Source organism: Chelmon rostratus, chromosome 15, assembly GCF_017976325.1.
Source record: "Chelmon rostratus isolate fCheRos1 chromosome 15, fCheRos1.pri, whole genome shotgun sequence".
NCBI classification, from domain to species: Eukaryota; Metazoa; Chordata; class Actinopteri; order Chaetodontiformes; family Chaetodontidae; genus Chelmon; species Chelmon rostratus.
Window position 1 is genome coordinate 10,438,492 of NC_055672.1, and position 20,718 is coordinate 10,459,209.

The window sequence follows — 20,718 nt, forward strand, 5'->3', positions numbered from 1 at the left end:
ATCAGGAGGGTAATGTATTGCACATAACCAGGGGAAGAGGAGAAATCACAATTTTTACACCTCCCATCTCCCTTTCAGGGGCCAATACTTTGCAGAACAAAAGTCAATGTCTCAGCCCAAATCTTGTCTGACAACGCGTAGCAGCCCGTGCTATTTTGGGCTCTTTGTGGTGCCAATCTCCTATCTCTCCCGTGACATTTTTTCAAAGAAAGAGTAGATTTCCTAGAGACTCTGCCCTTTGCAACTTCCACAATGTATTCTTGCACATAGAGCAAGGACCCTCCTCCTCACTCTAATGCCGTCGCTCTCCGCAGTGACCTGAGAAAGGGAAAATTAAGACAGCGTATCAGGCTAAGAGCCCTATCTTTAGCTGGTGGAGTGAAAAGACGTTATACAGATGCTTAATTCCCAGTTACACATTTGGAATAAAAGGTGCAGAACCTGGGAAAATTTGGCCAGCAACTATGCAGTAAACAAAAGCCAGAAACATACTAAATCGTAGTATAGCATTTGATAAGAATATTTTGCTGATGTGCACTAACACAACATGCTATATCACCATTTCTAGCTTGTAATATGCTCAATGTATAATTGTCTCTAAAGATATTCATAAACCCCGCTCTTTTATCACCTTGTGTTCTATTCAGAAATAATTTACAGCTTATACAAAAACTTGCCTTCATGCTTTTAATGTCCCCATCTTAGATGTACTGGCTTACTGGCAGGCCACCAACTTCACATTAATTTGCTACAGTGTCTGAGTGTACAGGTCTTATCTGGGCCTGCTGTTATTCAGGGTGAAAAGCTGAGTCGTTCTAAATAACGCAGGTCTAATTGGCTATGTTTTGCAGTTAATTTCCATAAAGAGCCTAGGAGACTGTCACCTCAGTTTGGGAGGACAAGGTGCTGGAGCTGAAGCCATGTACCTCAGCCAGCCGTTAATCAGGAAACACACTTTTGCCTGCTTCACAAAGGGCAGAGGTCAAGGAGGAGGGGCCGACACCATATCTGCTCCAGAACGCTATAATTGTAGGAGTGTAAATTGCTGTAGAAAAATGCCCTGTCTATGAAATTCAGAGAAAACGCATGGTGAGGCTCAGTCCAAAGGGGATAACGAAGGACCAAGTGTCTCTTTGTGTAAGCAGAAAAGTAAGACGTGAGAAACTTATTTGGCTTGGGTTCCTCACAAACACGTCTAAAGTATATCAATGTCCCATTCCTTCTTCCCTTTCCTTTCTACATTCAGGTAATTCACAACCTGTCCAATAATAGCATATCCAAAAACTTGATGCAACATTTACTGTCGGCGCAACATTTACAAGAAATCACAGCTGTTTTCTAAAAGCGACTCACAACCTACGGCGTCAAGTATCTCAAAGCGCTCTGGTTTTAACCTGTGAAAGCTGTGCCGGTGCCTCGACAACAGTGAGAATATCAGTTCACCTTTGGTATTCTATTTGTGCTGTACTGTACCCTTGTTTGGGGCCGGACTTTCTCTCCTAATGTGGCGTGCTTGATCCCACAGCTGTGATTTTCCGGCTGCCACTTAGCATCCAGTGGCTTCGGGGGCCATGAATAGAGGTGGTCTCAACAGAGTCAGGCCCCCTCATTTTATGGCTGCCTGCCTGTGGTCAGCAGTCCTCCAGATCACAACAGCACCACAAAAGGAGAGAACATCTGAACTCCAGATCCGCAACTTATAAATCCATGGAGATATATGCTCATATCTTGTGATACTGATTCCGTATGCTCTGTGCTGTATATTTAACTTTAAGACAGGCAAATAATACATCAAACATATCCATGTACTAGAGGTACACTTCACAACTTTATAGCAACACTTAGAGCATGCATGAAAACCCACAAAATTTGAGAGCTGTTTCCTTTCCACTGCTTCCCAAAAAGGGGGCACAGCCTAACTTAACTGGCTTTATTTATTCAGTTTAAAGCGACCATATTGGGTCTATGCAACACACTAACCCCCAGTGGTATACTTAAGTGGCTCACAAAGAGATTCAGAGGATGGTGCTGCCAAGTGCGGCTTTATGGGGACAATTTAACATAATGGTCAAATAAATACTGTTGTAAAAAAACACCTGTGAACAGTGGTGGCAGGTTGAGGCCCATTACTATATTTTTTGTGTGACAGTTCAGCGGTGTACAACAGATTTCATTCCATTTTGCTAAAGCAGACGGTCGCATTCGGGCTTTATATGCAGGATCGGAAAGTACAGCTCAGTGAACCTGGCAAGGCGGTAAGGATGCAACAAGAAATGCAATGATCTGGGAAAATAATGAGAAAGTCTACTCTTAGTTCCTCATTATACTGCCTAATCATTCTCATACTCATTATTCTCTAAAGGAATATCTATTAACACTTGATGATTTCTCGGCAAAGTCTCAATTTTAGAATCAACCCCGGAAGAACTCCAAGCTAATTGGGTACTTTATGAAACACGAATTTGACAGCAACACACGAAGGAGCAAACACTGATAACTGATGATGCTGCTGCTGCTTTGCTCTCTGTTGGTTCAAAAGTTCAAGCCAAACCCATTCCGCAACATCACAGCCATCATAAAAACACCAAAGTCCTAGTCTGAATTACAAGGTGACTGGTATGAACTAGTGGGAAGATGGTAATTATGGTAACCGTCAGAGGATGTAAACTTGGCACTGAGCCCTACGTGAGTCAGCATGGATTAACCCTTTAAATACTTCCTTTATAGATGGAAATGTTGATCAATACAAATCAGAAATTTCAGAAGAATATACATTCTATGAAATAGTTCAGTATTGTGAAACTTCTTTCAAAGTGAATATATCGTGTGTTTAAATGATGTTTCCCTATTGCCACCCGCAAAAAGACATCAGCAGATTGAAAAAGAAGCAACACTCAGAGACTAGATGAGTTCTGGTTAGCTCACATGAACAATGGTCAGTGGCACAGGCTCTGATTACTCTGTTTCTGTCAGGTTTCTGGCACTCAGCTTAGTCTCAGGAGGGTCAGAGTGATGACTGGTATCTATGAGCTGTCAAAGTAGGCCAGAATTATCAACCAAAAGCTAAAATCAATACCACAAAATCAAAATGACAATAATGGTTGTGTCATTAAAATGGAGATTTAGCATTAGTACACTATCCTTCTCCTGTAATTACGGAGTCAAGCTGTTTATAAGCCTTGCTGAGGGCTATGTTATGCAGAGGTTGCAACAAGCTTATAAAAAGAATTAAAAGGTCTAGCAGTATTTCAAATTTTGCTTTGTGTTAATGGTAACTTTAAATAAAGTTTACATCATAAGAGTTAGGCCTCATCAGTCATCAATATATCATCTATCCATACTTTATAGATCAATAATAAGCCATTAATAAAAGCTTTTTGGTCCAGATGTATTGCATCCTTTCTCCAGAAGGTGACCACTGAAGGGGTCTAGGATTTGCAACAATTTTGGTGATCGATTCATCGTTTAAGTCATGTTTAACCAAAATGCCAGAAATTCTCTGCATCCGGCTTCTGGAATGGGAATATTTTCTAATTTCTTAGTGTTCTGTGATGTTTTTGTACTTAAACTGACATTTTAGAGACCAAACAATAAATTCATTAATTGGGAAACTAACTGACGGATTAATCAATAATGAAAATAATTGTTAATTCTTTTTGATAAATTAAAGAGCTGAATGACAAGAAATTATGAAAAAAAAAAAGTTTGACCAGGATATCAACCAACTGAATGGATTTTTCACATGCAGGCAAACCTGTCCCTAATAATGTATAATTACTCATTTATAAAGCATAACTAATTAATTTATTAAGCATTAATAAAGCCATTAGTTCAACCTTTAAAACCTTATGCTTTACTCGAAACTAAAAACGTCTATACACCCTGGGTCTTTCAGGTAAACACTGTTGAAACACTGTTACAAACATGTTCTCTGTTTTTGTTCTATGACAGAACAACACCTTGCATAAACCCGACTCTAGACAATAGACGACACGCCACAAGTCAGCAGTATTAAGATGCCATGCACCCAAACCCTGATGTTTCCTCCTCGTCCCCGTCCCCTACTCCTTCTGCTTGTCACACTTCTTCCACCATGCATCAGAGATATGACCCCTGCCTCACCCCTGGCACAGGGTGTGAGCTGGGTGTCCCAGTCAGACCTGTCCTGCTGAATGCCTTATGACAGGTTGTTTGTGAAACTCTTGTGTTCTGTTTGTCCCCTCTCCCCTCCGCTGTCCTTGCTGACAGTGTCCCCATTGTGAATCTGAAGGGCTCTGCTTTGTTTTGCCTGCCTCATTGGAGCCAGTGTTGGTCCAAAAAGAGCCTGCACACACCCCTGCTCACTCTGTGGGAGCATCAGTTGACTTACCTGCCCATTATTTAACTTGTTCTGCCTATTAATTAACTTTTCTGGGTGGTTCTGAGGGTTTAAAGTGCTGCTGTCATCTGAATTAATAGATGGAAAATATTTTGAAAGCAGCATGATCATGCTACAGAAAAATACCACTGATATACAGAATACTTAGTATACTTATGTTTAATATATGTCTGGTTGCATATGACTGCATCACTGCTGTCTAACTTTACAAACAGACTAGATATTATATATATATGTGTGTATTCAGTATTTTCTGAGTAAAGCACAATCCATATGTGTAACTAATTGAAATGTATAGGGTGGATACAGCAAACAAGACCTCATTGGACATCATTTGTTTTAATTGCAACATTCCTTATGCTTCCTTTTTATATACACATAAAACCAGTGATTTGAGCGGGAAAAAAGACATTGAATAAAAATACAATGCAATCAAATCCAGCCTCGTGTCTACATCCAGTCATCTACCTAACTCCCCCCCCTTTTCCCTCCCTCCACCCCTCATCTCCTGTTCCGAACATCAGCGGGGAGCGTGGCTAATTTACGAGCATGGGCAATGCCAACATACTCTCTGAGGAGGGCCCGTTTTAACACCTCCAAATGCTGTAATGCATCCCAGCTGACCTTAATTATAAAAGCATGTGCCTCCCCTGTGCTTCCCCCAATGCACCACCACCCCCCACCCCCTATATACAATCCACAAGGCCGGGGGTGTGAGCCAGTCCTCTTACCTGCAGAGAACAACACAGCAGCAGCAACCATTGCAGCTCAATGTTAATAGTTGCATCCTGAGAGGAAATCAATAAAGCTATAAAGGGTGATATCACAGTGTGTCTGGGTCCCCACGCACACATTCTCCCCCACTCCCTCCTTCCCTCAGTGGGACCAGTTTATGTCTGTGGTTGGTGGGAGTAACTGAAAGGTCAGTAGTATGAGGTTTTGATCCAAGGATGAGACGTCCTATTTGGGAGAGTGGGGTAAACGGTGGAGTGGGACCCCTGACTCATCTGGAGAAGAAGTGGATCTTTTCGAGGGCTTATAGCTGCTGTGTGTTGTCAAGGTAGTGAAGCATTAGTGCCTGTAAAGGCCCATCAATGCCTACTGGTTACGATCAGAGGAGAATCCCAGGAGGTAAAACAGGGCCTTGCTAAACTGCTGATGAACCGAGGGAGTTATTAAAAGACCGACTCACCCTCATCTTCTGTCTGTACTGCAGATTTTTGCCCATAATATTGATATACGCACAGCACGGGGCTCTAGCATCATTGGGCTGATAAACTGCTCACACAATAGATAATCTTTTATGTACCTCCCGTGCACAGCACAAATATTATGACTATTAGTACATTAATTAACTCACTGGCCTGGGGGTCCTCTGCCCAGCCAAGGTTAAGAGCTTCTTTAATTAAAGATCAATACCGTTTTGCAGTATATTTCTACAGCACCAAAGGAGACATGGAGCTCTTTACTGTCTACATGTCAGAATGATATACAAGTTCACAAGATATGTATAGACAGAGATTCAAAGTGCAAAATGAGACCATTTGCAAGTAAAGAACAGTGAGCTGATATATGTCAAACTGCTGAAGTGATGGTGTGAAAGACATATTAATACCTCCTTTATGGATTGAGTTATGTTTGTAGTGATAATGTGAGTTCACCTTTCTGCAGGTCTGAGCTCGAACCCAAACACACAAACCCATTAAGACCACTGCTAATGGGTGCAGCATTAATGTCCGGCCAATCCTCCAGTCTTTGTTGACATTCGCCTGTCTAACATCACTTAATACACCTGTGCACTGTGCAAAGGAGGTGAGCAGCCATGGTGATGGAGGGGATCAAAGCCCAGACCGTTCTCTCTGCTGCCATCCAGGTGTGTACACCTTAGGAATTAGTCCTTGTTTGTAGAGGATGGCAGAGCCCAAAGAGCACACCTTCACGCTCAGTGCTCCAAAGTTCCCCTCTGATCACCGTAATCCGCATGGATTATGTTTGACAGGACAGGGATCCTCCTGCTGGTCTGCACCCCTGTCTGTTCCGGGGCACATCCCACAAAGGGTGGCTACAGCCAAAAACCCAACCCCAGACCCAAACCAAGCACCAACCTGCCTCTGTCCATAAGAACATGGAGTTTTTAACAGGTAAGGAACCCACATACTGTATCTGCAGCATCTTGTATCTACAGTGTATTAGGTAACGAACATTCATGGTTTTTCAAATTACACTTTCAAGTATCTTAGATGCGAAAGAAACACATTCATTTTTGGACTTTGAGTATCATCAGCCAACATTTCATATCAAATGTTATATTTATTGCCATGTGCACACACTATATCAATTAACATTCACTCATTCTGCAACACAAAATAACTGTGTGTGCAAGACTTTCATATTTAGAGTATGCTGTGTTCATGTTTAGTTTACATATAAATATTGAGGTCAAACTTGATCTTTGGATCAAGTTTCTGTAAATATGTCTGGGGCCCTCATAATTGATAACGCACTGGTCCATTTGCAAAATACACTATAGCTACTTATTCTCGTGTGCTGTGTATTATAGGCAAGACATGAGAGTTGTAACCAAAGGAGGACCAATATGATTCTGATTTATTAGTCTGAGGCACCCAGGGGAAGCCACTCACAAACACACAATCTATTATGTATTCTCAGCCTCTATCTCACACACACATTTTGGTACTCTAACGACTCCACTGGAGATGTGATGGATAAGGAACCCTCTCTTATCAATGCTGGCCTGGCTCTGCCTTAGTCCACCTGGGTCTCTCTGGGCCTGCTGACCAGTCTCTCTCCAAAACCCTGCTTCCTCTCCCTCCCACCACAGCCCGCACCCCTTTGCCACACAAGACTAAGACAGGTTAAACAGTTAAACACTAGCAAATCCAGCACTGCCCTGTGGGAAATTTGCTTCTAATCCCTAACTTATAGGCACAGAATCAAAGCCAAAAAGCCCGAGCAACAAATCTGATCCTCCCCCTAACAATCTTGGGCCTCTTGGGAGGGCAGGGAGAAGCTCCACAGACAAGGCTGAGATGGATAAATACCTAAATGATGAGACAGTCTGGGGACAGGGGAGTAGTGTCTGGCTATGGCCGTTCACCTCCAATTTGGCATCCACGCAATGAAAGGCAATTGGGCGGCAGCCCCCACACAGCAGCCAGTCCTTATTATTATATGTTGAAGTGTGGCTTGGGCAATGATTAATGACAGTGTCAGGGCGAAAACAAAGCACAGCGCAAGTTATCTCCAATCCACCTGCTCCTGTGGCCCGATTGGAAGAGAATGGAATAGAGTGCAGGCAGCACATGGCTTGATAATGGGAAAGCGAAGGGGAAAGAGAATGGAAAGGAAAAAGAAGAGAGGAGGAGGAGGAGAGGGGATAGGGTGGGATAGAGGGTATAGTGAAGGGGACTTACTGACCACAGCAAGGTGACAGTAACTTGGAGAGACACAGTACAGGCATATATATACACAAAGGAATTTACAAAAACCAATGCCAAAGCCTGTACACTGTACGCTACAAATTCCTTCTTACATTCAAGATCAAAATAATTCCTAACAACCCCACAGGGATTTATTCTTTGCATCTTTAAACTAACCAAATGCCAACTTGCAGGTAGTTTCCATGTGAGGTGTGAACATGCAGCTTGTGGCTTGCCTCTGTGATTGATTTGACAGACAGAGTGGACTTTCATGGCGTCTGTGTTTGTTACATCCAGGCCCACTGTCCCCTGCTGTACTGGTGTTGACATTTATGAGACATGTCGGAGGGGGCCTGCTAGACCTCACTAATGAGAGGGCTGAGGCTGACAGCGGGTAGCACAGCCTGACACTGCCATCCAGAGGCTGCTTTTGGTAATGCAGCTTTAGTATGGCGATCAATTACCATGTTTACACTTGTTCCACTATGATTCTTTAACTGTGTACTAAATTGCCCAGAGATTATCAGAGAAACTTAAAACAAGCAGGAAAAGAAAAATGAATGTGTTTTTTTTTAATAAACAAAAAGTCAACTCCTGATGTCTTCCAAACTAAAGGCCAGTAACACACCAGTTATGGCATTGTGTGTGTAGGCTCTCAGGTGTGAATGTGTTTATCAGTGTGATCTTTCTTAATTGCGACAATGAGTTTATGGCAGCGAGTACCGAGTTCACTGTCAGACACAGTCCTCTAATTCAGGTCATGGTGTGACAGTGAGTCGTGGGCGCCGCAATAACTGTAAGAGGACATTGTCTGTAGACTAGAGCTGCCCTAGATAATGTCACGGTATGGTACAGTATTTTATTTATGCACGTGAATCAGCCCCGAGTTGCAGGAGACAAGCCTTACTCACTCATATATTCACGCAGCAGGGAAAACTGTGATTAGTAACCTGCTCGCATACAAAGAACCTGCACTATGACCAAAGAGATTAGGGCACTGTCTGATATCTGTCCCTTTCAACAAAGAATGAATGTAAGACAGTCATCTTTTCCACATGTTTTAAGCTCCATCTAATGACAATGTCTAATCCCCTCTGACAGTGAAAAATGACGAAACAAAAAAATTCTCTGACACTACCAATTACACCTTTAAACCACATAATATATAACCACAGCAACGAACGACTTCAAATGTGAAAGAATGTGTGAAAAAGAGGTTTTCTGTTTTCACTGTCCTCAAAAGCTGCAGAAAAAACAACAACATTAAAGTCTCATTTTGACCCATGTAAGGACCGAGAGACTCTCTCCATTAAAACCAGGAAATGAAAGTGCACCACCCCTGGCTTCACTAATAAATGTCTCTGCACTTTCCAAAGAACCCCTTGCTGGATGTATAATATACACCCTGGCCATTCTAGGTCTGACGTTCCCCCTCAAGTGACACCAAAAACAGCTTTGTGTGATGTATGCCAGATAAAATATGACTGAGAGAAATTATGTACACGCACAATCATTCACACTCTTTTTTTTGCTGCTTGAATATCTACATCAATACATTACTCCCTGGGTTTAATTTATGTCACAAAACTTACAACAATTAAAATGCAGCTTCAAGACTGGACTGGTCTAAATTAGAGTTATGGGCATTAAGAATAAAGGTGTGCCCAATGGAGCAGTAAATACAGTAGTAGTAGCCAAACGCATGTGTGGGAAATGTCTTTGTCAAATTACGGTGTACAGAACATCAGCAGACGCAGAAATGGGCGCCAGAGTCACAGTGGGTTCCCAAACACAACTCCCTCACTGCACATTTTTTGTCATGCAGGCTTGGGATGCCAGCCAAATGTATATGCAGTACCTAGTGTATACAACACTGTAGACTTTTCTGGCCTTTTAACCACCAGGATCTGTCACAAGGTCTTGACCAGGTGTAAGGAGCAACAACAAGCTGAAAGTAAGCAGGCCTCACAAAAAGGCTAGACATTTCTAAACATCAAGAACACTGAGATTTCTCTGTAAACAACCTGTCAATCATTTCCATTAAAAATGTTTTGTCATTTTTTTTTGTGAACACTTGTTTTGAGACTTCTCAAACTGTATGCTTTATTTGACAGTTCCAATCATGTAACACTGCATCTTTCAGCTGTAGATGTGGCAAGGGTGTCTTCCCTGTGTAGTTTTCCCGTAGCAGTGTAACCTGTGGAGGAAACAGTAGTGTTTTTAATGAGAAGCCATGGTCTCCTCTTCTCCATAACAGCTCCTGTCTGTCTGTAGCACAGTGCAGCACAGCACAGCATGCTCCACTGAAATGTGGTCTGTCTATGTGGGATTGCCGGGGCCCCTTTGAAGTACCGAGCCGCGGCTGTTTCCTTTGTGTGTAACAATGTAAAAAATCAAACCTAAAACCAAAACACCCATAAGAATAACTGAAAGGGGTACAATATAAAGTGCCATATGTATATGATGCTTTACACATCTCTTCTTTGTTTCATCCCCTCCCCTCTGCCATGATTATGCATGTCTTCTGTGAAGAGCTGCACTGCGTCTGGAGAGCCCCTTGAATGGAAACTGTGAGGTACAGAGAAGCACATTAAAATCCTCTAAAGCTCTCAAACGAACAACCTAGGGACAAAACATGAATTCCATGTGGTTTCTCCCCTTGTAGTGGTGCAGCTCAGACAAGCTCACATTTAGCACTGGCTGGCATCTCAGACAGTGGGTCCAGTGGGATGTGTAGCTATGTGTTTATCAGAGGATGAACTTCCTCTAATATGTGGCACGTTTCCCCCCCCTCCCGTTCTCTGCTCCCTCCCTCTCCCTCCCTGCGTCTCCTGACTGTAGTTCAAGGTGAAGCACCCGAGTTCAGAGAGCAAGAGGAGCAGCCGCCGCCTGAGTCACACAGAGCTCTGCTCTTTGGGAGCGCAGGGTTTTGTCCCTGTGTAGATGCTGTGGCATACTTACAGTAGTGAGAATATATGATGTATGAATATATGGCTTATATGATTGTGGCCTACATAGCATCTGTGTTTGGCAACTTGCTTACTGAATATCATATTGGTAACTTGGAAAACACCTTGATTAATTTTTGCTGAGGAAATGAAATTAAACTGATAAGGGCCACTAACATGAACCTAAAAACATGACTTTCTGCAATCTAATACACTTAATCTTACACACAGTATCAAATAATGTGTTGTATTCCCCTGTATATATTTTTAAACAACATTTGTATCTGTGTGGTTAAAGAGCTTTTCATCTATTTGATTTGCATTTCCTCCCACATAATTAAAGTTAGTTTAAGTAATAAAACATTGTAAAATAACAGGTGGTGCGAATATGTTTTACACCTCTATAAAACCTAATTTCTAACTCATGGCTCATATGCAGCTATAATGCAATCTATGTTATTGCTTCTCCACCTTTCTTATTTGATCATCCAATAAGTAAAACATATCAGCTCAATATCAACGAACAAAATGTTTTAATCACAGAACAATACAAGATATAAATATACAGTAAAACAGAGCTGAGTTACCACAACTGTCAGCTACAGAGGATAAGACTCAACAATAGTGCTCTCTAGTGGACATTTTGCATTACTGCCACAATGGTAAAACACTCACCAAGACATCCAACAGTTAGAGAAGCCAAAAAATACAGTTTAGAATGTAAAGATGTTCCTCAAGCATTTTGTGCTTGTTGTGACTTCTAATGTGAAGCAATCCACTACAGTATAGATGTCTCGCTCTGCTGGAGTTGCTGGGACTACAAAAACACCAAGTCCAGTCGTGGTTGTACAGTGGTGTTAAAGAGCGATGCTTCTTTGACTTCAGAAATAATCTTTGGCTGAGTTCAGACACTGCTTGCAGAAAGTACAGCACTGCACGATAAGGTGGACAGAATAGTACAGTAAAGCAAGGATCAGATTTTTATGGGCGTTATTTTAGCCATACGATCCATTAAAATAAGCCAGGACCCTTAGATTCAGCTCAGGACATCTCTAATTTTAGATTAAACTACAATGAATTTAGACAGATAATGTGTTTTTTAGTATTTCTTAATAATCCTGTATGAATTTATTTGGTTTCTCCCAGCACAACATGGCATATTCCTAGTCCTGCAGACCGAAAATAATTATTTCAATACATTTTTTTCCATTTATAATCAGAACACTTAACTGTCAGTGATGAAGTTTGTTCATATCCCAAAACTGCCTTGAGACAAGACAGTTCAGCAAGGCAGCAAAAAAAAGGCACATATGAAGTAAGGTAGCAAGAAACTCCCAATCATTCTAAAGAGCTGGAAACCCAAAAAAGTCAACTACAGTAGTGAGAACAGTCTTTATTACTACAAGCAGTGGTGCCTGTTTGTATATTTTGTTGGCCAGGAAGTGAAAGCTGGAATGCAAACTGCTGGATGAGTGGTGTGAAATCCTCTGCCTCTCCACTGCACAAGGGCACCTGCCCATTTGCCCCTACGCTGCCTGTGGTGTTGTGGAATGTCACATGAAATATTATATCTGCGAGGACAGTACAGGTCAGCCAGCATAGATATTCCAGTCATCAGGCTTGTTAAAAGTAAATTACAACAAAAGGGAACAGCTACAGTATCTGCTGGGTCAGAGGAACAAACTGTCAAATTATTTCCAAATATCCTCTTCTGAAAAGCTACTAAATAAAACATTATTACACTGATGTCAGTTCTCTCTCAACACCACCAAATGCTGACGTTAAATGCTGCTATTCTTCAAAACTGCAGTACTGGTTTCAGAACAACAGTCGATCACTGGGTGCTACACTGTGACGGCCCGTCTTAGTTATGGTGAGTCTAATGCAGAGGGCAAATTCCTCCAAAGGGATGAATAAAATATATTGTAACGCAAACTCTGACTGAACAGAAACTTTACATAAACAATGAGACAGAACTGATTGTATATATAAAACACTCAAATGTTAATATTTTATGCAGAAGCACATGATTTTGACACACTTTTAAACAAAGGAGAATACTGCAAAAACTTTATTTATTTCAAAAGCTTTTAAATTGCGCCAAAATAATTGCTCAGAACTATATCGAAGATCTATTGTCAGCTTTTGAGTCTTGATGCCCCAGGGGTAAACAAAACAAAATTTAGGTCTCATAAGCATTCAAATCTGTCTTTCAGTAAACAAATACTTGCCCATACAGAGAAGCTATCTGTACAATGAAGCCAAACTACTGCCACCCAAGTTGCACATTTGCATATTATTTTGGCAACCAAATTCTCCACCACAATTTAAATGAAATCACAACAACTCCTACTGCAGAAGTAAGGAGACGTCCAATTTAATCCCTACTAGCGACAGCATTTTTATTGTTGTGAATAAACTGACAACATGTTTGCTTTGTGTCAATCATAAAAGGTGTTGCGTGGTCAGTGGTGAGCGTCGCTGAATGCAGTTGGCTTTCCGAAGTAAGTTTAGCAACACACGTAAACTGGTGATTTCACCCACCGCAACAATAAACTTCAACATCAGTCAATAGGTCAGACCACAAGTTAGTTCCTCTACTGTGCTTCATTTTAAAGGATATGCACAGGTGTTTTCAGATACTGACTTGCACTGAGTTGCAGGATGTCACTACAGCTGCAACGGGTAGCCGATCAAGTGATTAGTTGATCGACACAAAATTAATCAGAAACTATTTTCATGATGATTCACATTTACATTTTTGCAGCTGCGGGATAAACTGAGTGGGTTAAAAATCAACTTGTCAGTCCACTCTGGTGGACAACCTTTGTAATATAGACACTGTTTCTAAATTCCCTCAAACTGTTACTTATCGGCTAACGTACACACAAATATGAAAATATCTGTGATAAGCTCATATCGGCCTGGTTGACTCTGAGTCAACAAGAAACTCTTGGTTTTTAAGTTTCTCCTCTTATACTGCCACAGACAACAGGCAACACTTAAAAGTCCTTTCTGCACCCCCTCTACAACTACGATTCCAAAAAAGTGTGCAAAATAAAACAATGTAATTTGCTGATGCTGTATGACATACACTCAATTGAAAGCAGTACAAAGACAATTTATTTAATGTTTGACCTTGTCAGCTTCATTGATTTTTGTAAATATCTGCTTATTCAGGTTCACAGGTAAACAGGTTGATTGGTAACAGGTGATAGTATCATGATTGAGTATGAAAGGACCCAAGACTCACTCATCAAGCCGACAAAGTATACTTGGAACAAACATACGTGACACTACGGAGGAAGTTGGGATGTTCTTACCAAGTACTTGTTTGGCAAAATTTTGACGCCAGATGTTTGATGCAATGGACAAATGTTTTGCCAAGATGCCTCAATCTGACAGAGCTGTTGGTGGAATCATAGTTCCTGTGTGTGAATATGTATGTGTGGTTGCACATATACATTTCTAGGGTAACCACTGCGGTGTTCCTTTGCGCAGGAGTGTGTTAAATGACAATGACACTCATCCCTTCATGGTGACAGGATGAACACATCACTATGATCAAAGCAGGGGTGACACGCCTTGAGGAGACAGATGAGTGCTTTACGTGTTCGGGTGGGGGTTTGGTATCCATAAAACAAGCAAAGTTTTTTTTTTCCACCATCAATAAACATGTGTTTGTCTCTGATAAGGTCATCTCTCCGTCTGTCTCTCCCCTCTCTCGTTTGTATGTGTGTATTGCTACTGTGTATTGAGAGCTCTTCACATAACGCTGCACAACTCAGTTGAACTGATTAATCTGTACAAAAACACAAAAGGAGATCTTGATCTCATCCATGCATGTTGAAACAATGAAGCAGCACAACTCAAAGAAGTCCAGGAAATATAGTGTGGTAAAAATGTTATGATGCATCGACTAAGTTCCAATACCCATATAATTACTCACTGCTGCAAAGTAAAATAAACAGGAAAAGGAAAAGCAGTACCAGCGATTTCAGGTAACTCCTGAACTAACTTATGCATTTCAAACCACCTGCAAATGTGACCTGAATCGATTTGTAAAATCTCATTTCATATGTGTTCTTGCTGTCCGAACTTTCTATAATCAATCTGGAGACATTGGAGACATGCAAGGCTGGCAGTCTACAACAAGGCCTGAAACACAACCCTGTTACACCGAGTTCAGACTACAAGGCACGACTACACAGCGCGATTAAAGCATATGGTCTTGGGTGCAACATACAAGGTGCCACCTGCTCATCTGGAGCGATAACCACTCATGCACACACACACATTGATAGAACAGCATCAGGAGCAATGTGGGGTTCTGCCTCCAACCAACCTTCTGATTCCTAAACCACAGCCACCCCCAAAGGATGAAACACTTTACAGACTAGCCAACTTCTCACACTAGATGGTAAATGGACTGCATTTTTATAGTGCTTCTTTGTATTTTACCGACCACTCACAGCAACAACACATGACACAACAAACCCAGTATCTTGGCCAAGGACACTTTGACATGCAGACTGCCGGGCCGGGGATCGAACCACAAACCTTCTGAGCCCCTACTGTTATGGCAGAAATAAACCCAAGACATAAAGGATAGCCAGAAACTGTACCATGAAAAGTCTGACTTCAGTTGGCCTAACAAAGTGAACCTAGGAGGTGAACACCACGGCGGGTGCTGCATGCCTAAATACAAGGCGCACTTCTTGTACATTCAACAGCAGAGATACCGCCAGGCCAGACAACAGTTAAAGCTACACACCGGAAACACAGCGGCAGAGCTGCCCATTTAAACTCACCTTTAGCCGGCGATCCTCTTGCTAGCTAGCATTCCTCTCCCCTTGCTGACAACGATTCAATGAAGAAAATATATGTTCTTCGGTTTGGAAACATCTTTCTCCAAAGTGTGTCTTTGTTTCCCGGTTTGAACGCCACTAACGCTAACCGCGATTCAACATTTCGACAACTACTCGCCATCATTTTTTTTTTTTGAGTTTCACTCGGTGGATTTGTTGGACGCGCGGTTACCCTCTGGGCGCGTTCGATTTGTGTCACTAAACGTGCTCGCCGGGCGGTGCAGTGACTCACTGATAAATAAAGTTATATACAGTCTTTGCTACCTATGCCGATGTACAGTATATCTAAACTTGACAGACAAACAAAAAAAGTCGCTTGGAATATATTTCAGTGATTAAGACAGACAGAAGAAAGAAGGGGAAACACACGGTACAGGTGAGCAATGGACACCCAGGTGTAACTAATTAACAAAAATGGCTGCGTTCTATTTCAGTGTACTAAGGCCAGAGCTCTGCTATTGTGCGTGTTGGCTCATTACCATGGCTTACTGGACATTTAAATGGACTATAGCTATAATTAATGTCATTAGTCACACCTGTGGTTTTACTACAAAAAGTCCAAATATCTCTCCTGAGTTCTACAACAGGATTAAAAAAAATACAAAGTTCATACAAAAGCAGACATATGATGTGTTCAAATGTTCTATACTATAATGTTTTTGGGGTTTTTGTGTAAAATATACAGAAAAAATAATTAAAATATTATTTGCTGTGTGCACTCTTACTGACAGGTGCACGAGCAGAATCCAATATTTAGTTTAAGACAATATATATGTATCTGTTTAGAATCATTAAAAAAATGATTTCAAAATTGTTGAACAGTGTATCTGTGGAGCTTCAAACATATTTCTTAAAAAAATAGATGGGAAAAAAGTCAAATAAATAAGATAAGATTATTACGTGTCAGAGTATTGACCTCTAGTGTTTGTTGTATAGAGAAAAATTAACTGTGATACAAATATCCACAATGATAGTTATGTTTGTGAAGTTTTGAGTCCAGAAACCACACTTTTTGATAGATATGAAAGAATGACCTCATGCTTACGTTGTCATTACATTACAATGCCAAAATGTTCGAGATGGCAACAGTTTTTTGAATTATGCCATGTTTTTTTGCACTGCTGTTTTGTTCCAATGGTGTGCAACGTTTTGCAACAGCTTTGAGATATGCCTGCTCCTCTTTTGGTGCCTTGGCTGAGAAACAATAAATCCATGGTGAAAATCCAATGGAGCAATAAGGTGTATAAACAATCCACAGTTCTAAATACCCATGAATGCACCGTGGAGCCCAATTTGCATTGTAAAACATGCATTTAAACCTTTACTTTCAGTGTTTTCTGATGCTGGACACACTGAAAACAACATTCCTAGTGCTATATTAGCAACAAATACCAACACATTTTACCACTGTTTTGCATCTACAATGTTTGCAGACATGTGAAACATGAAAACTAAATTACGTTGTACAGAGTAATGAAAGCCTAATGTTGTTGATGGCCTGTTTGGGTCCACTACAAGAACATGTGTTGATAATGTGATGTGTTTAATTGATGTGTATTCATATTAAGAATTATTATATTGCTATATATGAGAAAACTGTGTCAAATATGACATTACCAAATAGGGCAACTAAGGAAATTATATCAGGGAAATGGTTGTTCTTGCTGCTCCAGATTTGTTGATTGTTGGGGGAAACTACTCAAAATCCTGAACGACACATCATCAGCCACTGGGGGGTGCTAACCACACTTGTTTGATTTTGCTGTGCAGTTCTCAGGATAAAAATTAACCTTTTTGCTTCTGACTCTTGTCCTGGGCTTTGGCCATGTTTCAGAATTGGGTTAGCATGAATATTTTTGTGTTCAACTATGAACAGCAGCCCCATACCAATGCAAAACAGTGAATAAAATGAGTAGAAATGGTTACTTTGCAGACCTGAGTCTTGGCTCAACCTCTCTTTGGTCCTGGGAATGACTCTAGTCTCTACTTTGGCTTCTCTCTGAGAAAGAAGAGACTTTCACTAAAACAATGTGGATAATAGACTTAAATATTACATTTTCTTGCACAATATTCACAATACTATCTTCACCCACTTGATGGCAGTATAGACCAAAAGAAAGCGCTGACAATGAAGCCTTTCAGATTTCACCTAGCAACAGGGGCTGCTGCTTGTTCATTCACACACCTACATGGTTACACGTGATGCCCATCCACTTTCACATGTACAAACAATTCATCACAAGTACATACAAGCACACTAGCTCAGGTACAATTGCAAATGTGTTTAGGTAGGAGATAGATTTGCATATAAAACCTTATTAATCTGTAAACACTAATATCTATATGCAGATAAACAGTGGGCCTCCGCATACATGCACAATAAACAATTGAATTTAACAGGTGATAATCATGACAAACGCACAGAGCAGGCAGCAGTGTAAAGAAGAAGTGGTGCCCATGTGACACCAAGGCTCTGTCATACAGCCCAGTGCTACTGTCAGCCCACATAAAGCCACTTTCAGTGTGAATGGAAACACTTTGATTTGGCTTTCAGGCCACGGTCAGAGTCAATGCAACAGGCTCTAATAGTAGAACTACTCCCACCACTTTTACCCCTTCGTCTCCCACTTTCCTCCATTCACCCTCGCCCACATCCCTTTTTTTCCTCCTCCCTCTCTTCTGTGTTCTCCAATTCTCCTTCCCTCTCCTCATTCTAAATAAACACATGGACCCTGTTTATTTGTCCCATTGGAGAAAATAGTCCAGAGATCGTGGTGCTGTGTCGGAGATCAAAAAAAGCAATGCAAAAATCAATTGACTCTGCAAGTCTCAAGACTGCCATGCAGTAAATTGTCTCTGAATGAGGCACTATGTGGACCATCTTTTTTTTTTTTTTATGGGTCGTCTTTTGAAAAAAAAAAACCACACCCTGGTGAATTTAGAGTGCGCGACTGTTGTCTTTCTTTCTCTAAAATCATGTCAAGGGACTTTTGACTGAAAGCATGTGATTGGTTTTGTGGTATCGTCAGTCCCAAGTGGCCAAACTTACAGAAACCAAGCTTCTGTGGTTTTTGATAATGCTTACTGGAATGAATAATAGTTGTGTTAAATTGACTCCATTTTCTGGACGAATTCATCCAAGAGTCTTTTTATACATTTGGCTCCTTAGAAAGCTGAACTGCATCGCGATAGGCAAATTTTGTCCAAAGGACCCTGAAAAGCCACACTCGCTGTAGGAAACAGACTAATTACTCCTGATCAATTAAGAGACCTAGTTTTCCGGTCTGCATGTGTGCTGGCGGGTGACAGACATATAAACCATAGAGGCCAACTTCCCCCATACTTCCTAGGCTCTTTAATTAACTCTTTGATGTGAGTGGTACGTAGCGAGCTCAGGCCGGAGGCAGCTCAGAGGAGAAAACGGATAACATTTCATATACAGCACACCACAGCAGGAAGAGAGGAAAATGCTGACGTACTCCTGCTTGGATCCAAATGAGAGTTTATATTCTTGTTTACTTTGGTTCTAGGTTGGTATTGTGTAAATCCAGTAGAATTCTAGGGGGTTTACACTGTTTGCTACACTGTATACAGCACTTAAAGTCAGCTCTATGCATGTGGATACAAGATATGCAAGTTTGTTTCTACAGCCAAATCTGCATTGTAGTTGCGTCCCTCTTGACTCAAAAATCATTTTTTTCTTCTTGTTCCTACAATTGAATGTTTGAGCTTCGCTGTGCAGAACGATGTATGTGCAGAGTTTGACACCAGACGTCTGTTTTCACATTCATCTGCTGAAAGGAGAGAGTTTCTCTGTGATCACTGAAAAATCCAATTTTAAAGAGGCGGGCCTGCAAGCACGATTTGTGACATCACAAACAGTTTGGGAAACAATCCTGGTTCAACATTCACTTTAGACAAGTGTGATGTGGAAACTTGAAGCCTCCAGTGCACAAATACTGAGAATAGACTTGTCAGTAAAGTAGGACACATCTCTTGTGAAGTACTTAATTTTTTTTTTCTGCATAATCACAGATTCAGGATTTTGTAATGAGGAAGAAGGAGCAGATGTAATTTTAAGGATTTTAACAAGATAAAAGAACTTTTTTTGAGGAAAAATCAAATCCAAAACACATTACTAGTCAAATTACAGTGTTTTATATACATCTAAAAACATGTCTGGATGAAATCTTTCAGTTAAGATTTCTGTGCCATTCAACTGAATTACAATACACTAACTGGGTTACTCAGACGCTGTGGGTTAAGGATTTGACCGTCAGCAGAGTGTGTTGGGATTTGAAGGGGTTGAAGTAAAGGGGCAGTAGATCTGGCAAGTTTTAAAAGGAGCAGTAAGCTCACTTTGTTGGTTGGAATTTGCAGCGCCATGGAACGACTTAATAACAATGCGTGAAGCAATGAAAATTACACAGCTCCCGCTCGAAAGGAAAAATTAATTGCTCTCAGGTTGCACTCTAGAGAAGTTTGTTCATTCAAGCACATGCATACACACACACACACACACACACACACTAGGGCAGGCAGGAAAGCACTTTTACACCCCTGTCCAACACACACAGACATATGCACACAGACACACAGGTGCACGTGGAACCTTGGCTGCAAGCGGAACCAGGCCTTAGGACTCGATGTGCAGCCGTGTGTGTGTGTGTGTGTGTGAACCTGCAGCTCTCCTGTGGAGGGAAGAATAGGGCCTGGGCCACATTCCAGCCCTGCCTCCCTGGGTGAGAGACAGTATTCAGCATTCCTCTGCCTGCCTATCAGGCCAGGTGCATTCCAGAACACACACACAGACACACACAGACACATTTAGACAAAAAACACGAAGTTCGGCAACATACGTTTATGCTCAATCACAAAAACAACATGTGTAGGCATGTACTTTCATACCCATGTGTGCATACAAGCACTTACAGGCGATCATACAATATATCTATGCGTATATGACATTTTTTTTTTTAAATGAGCATGACAACCGAATATGAAACAGCCTATTACCTCATTAACATACTGCTAAACACACATGCACCCACATAAATCTGTGGAAGACACACGTACAAAGCATA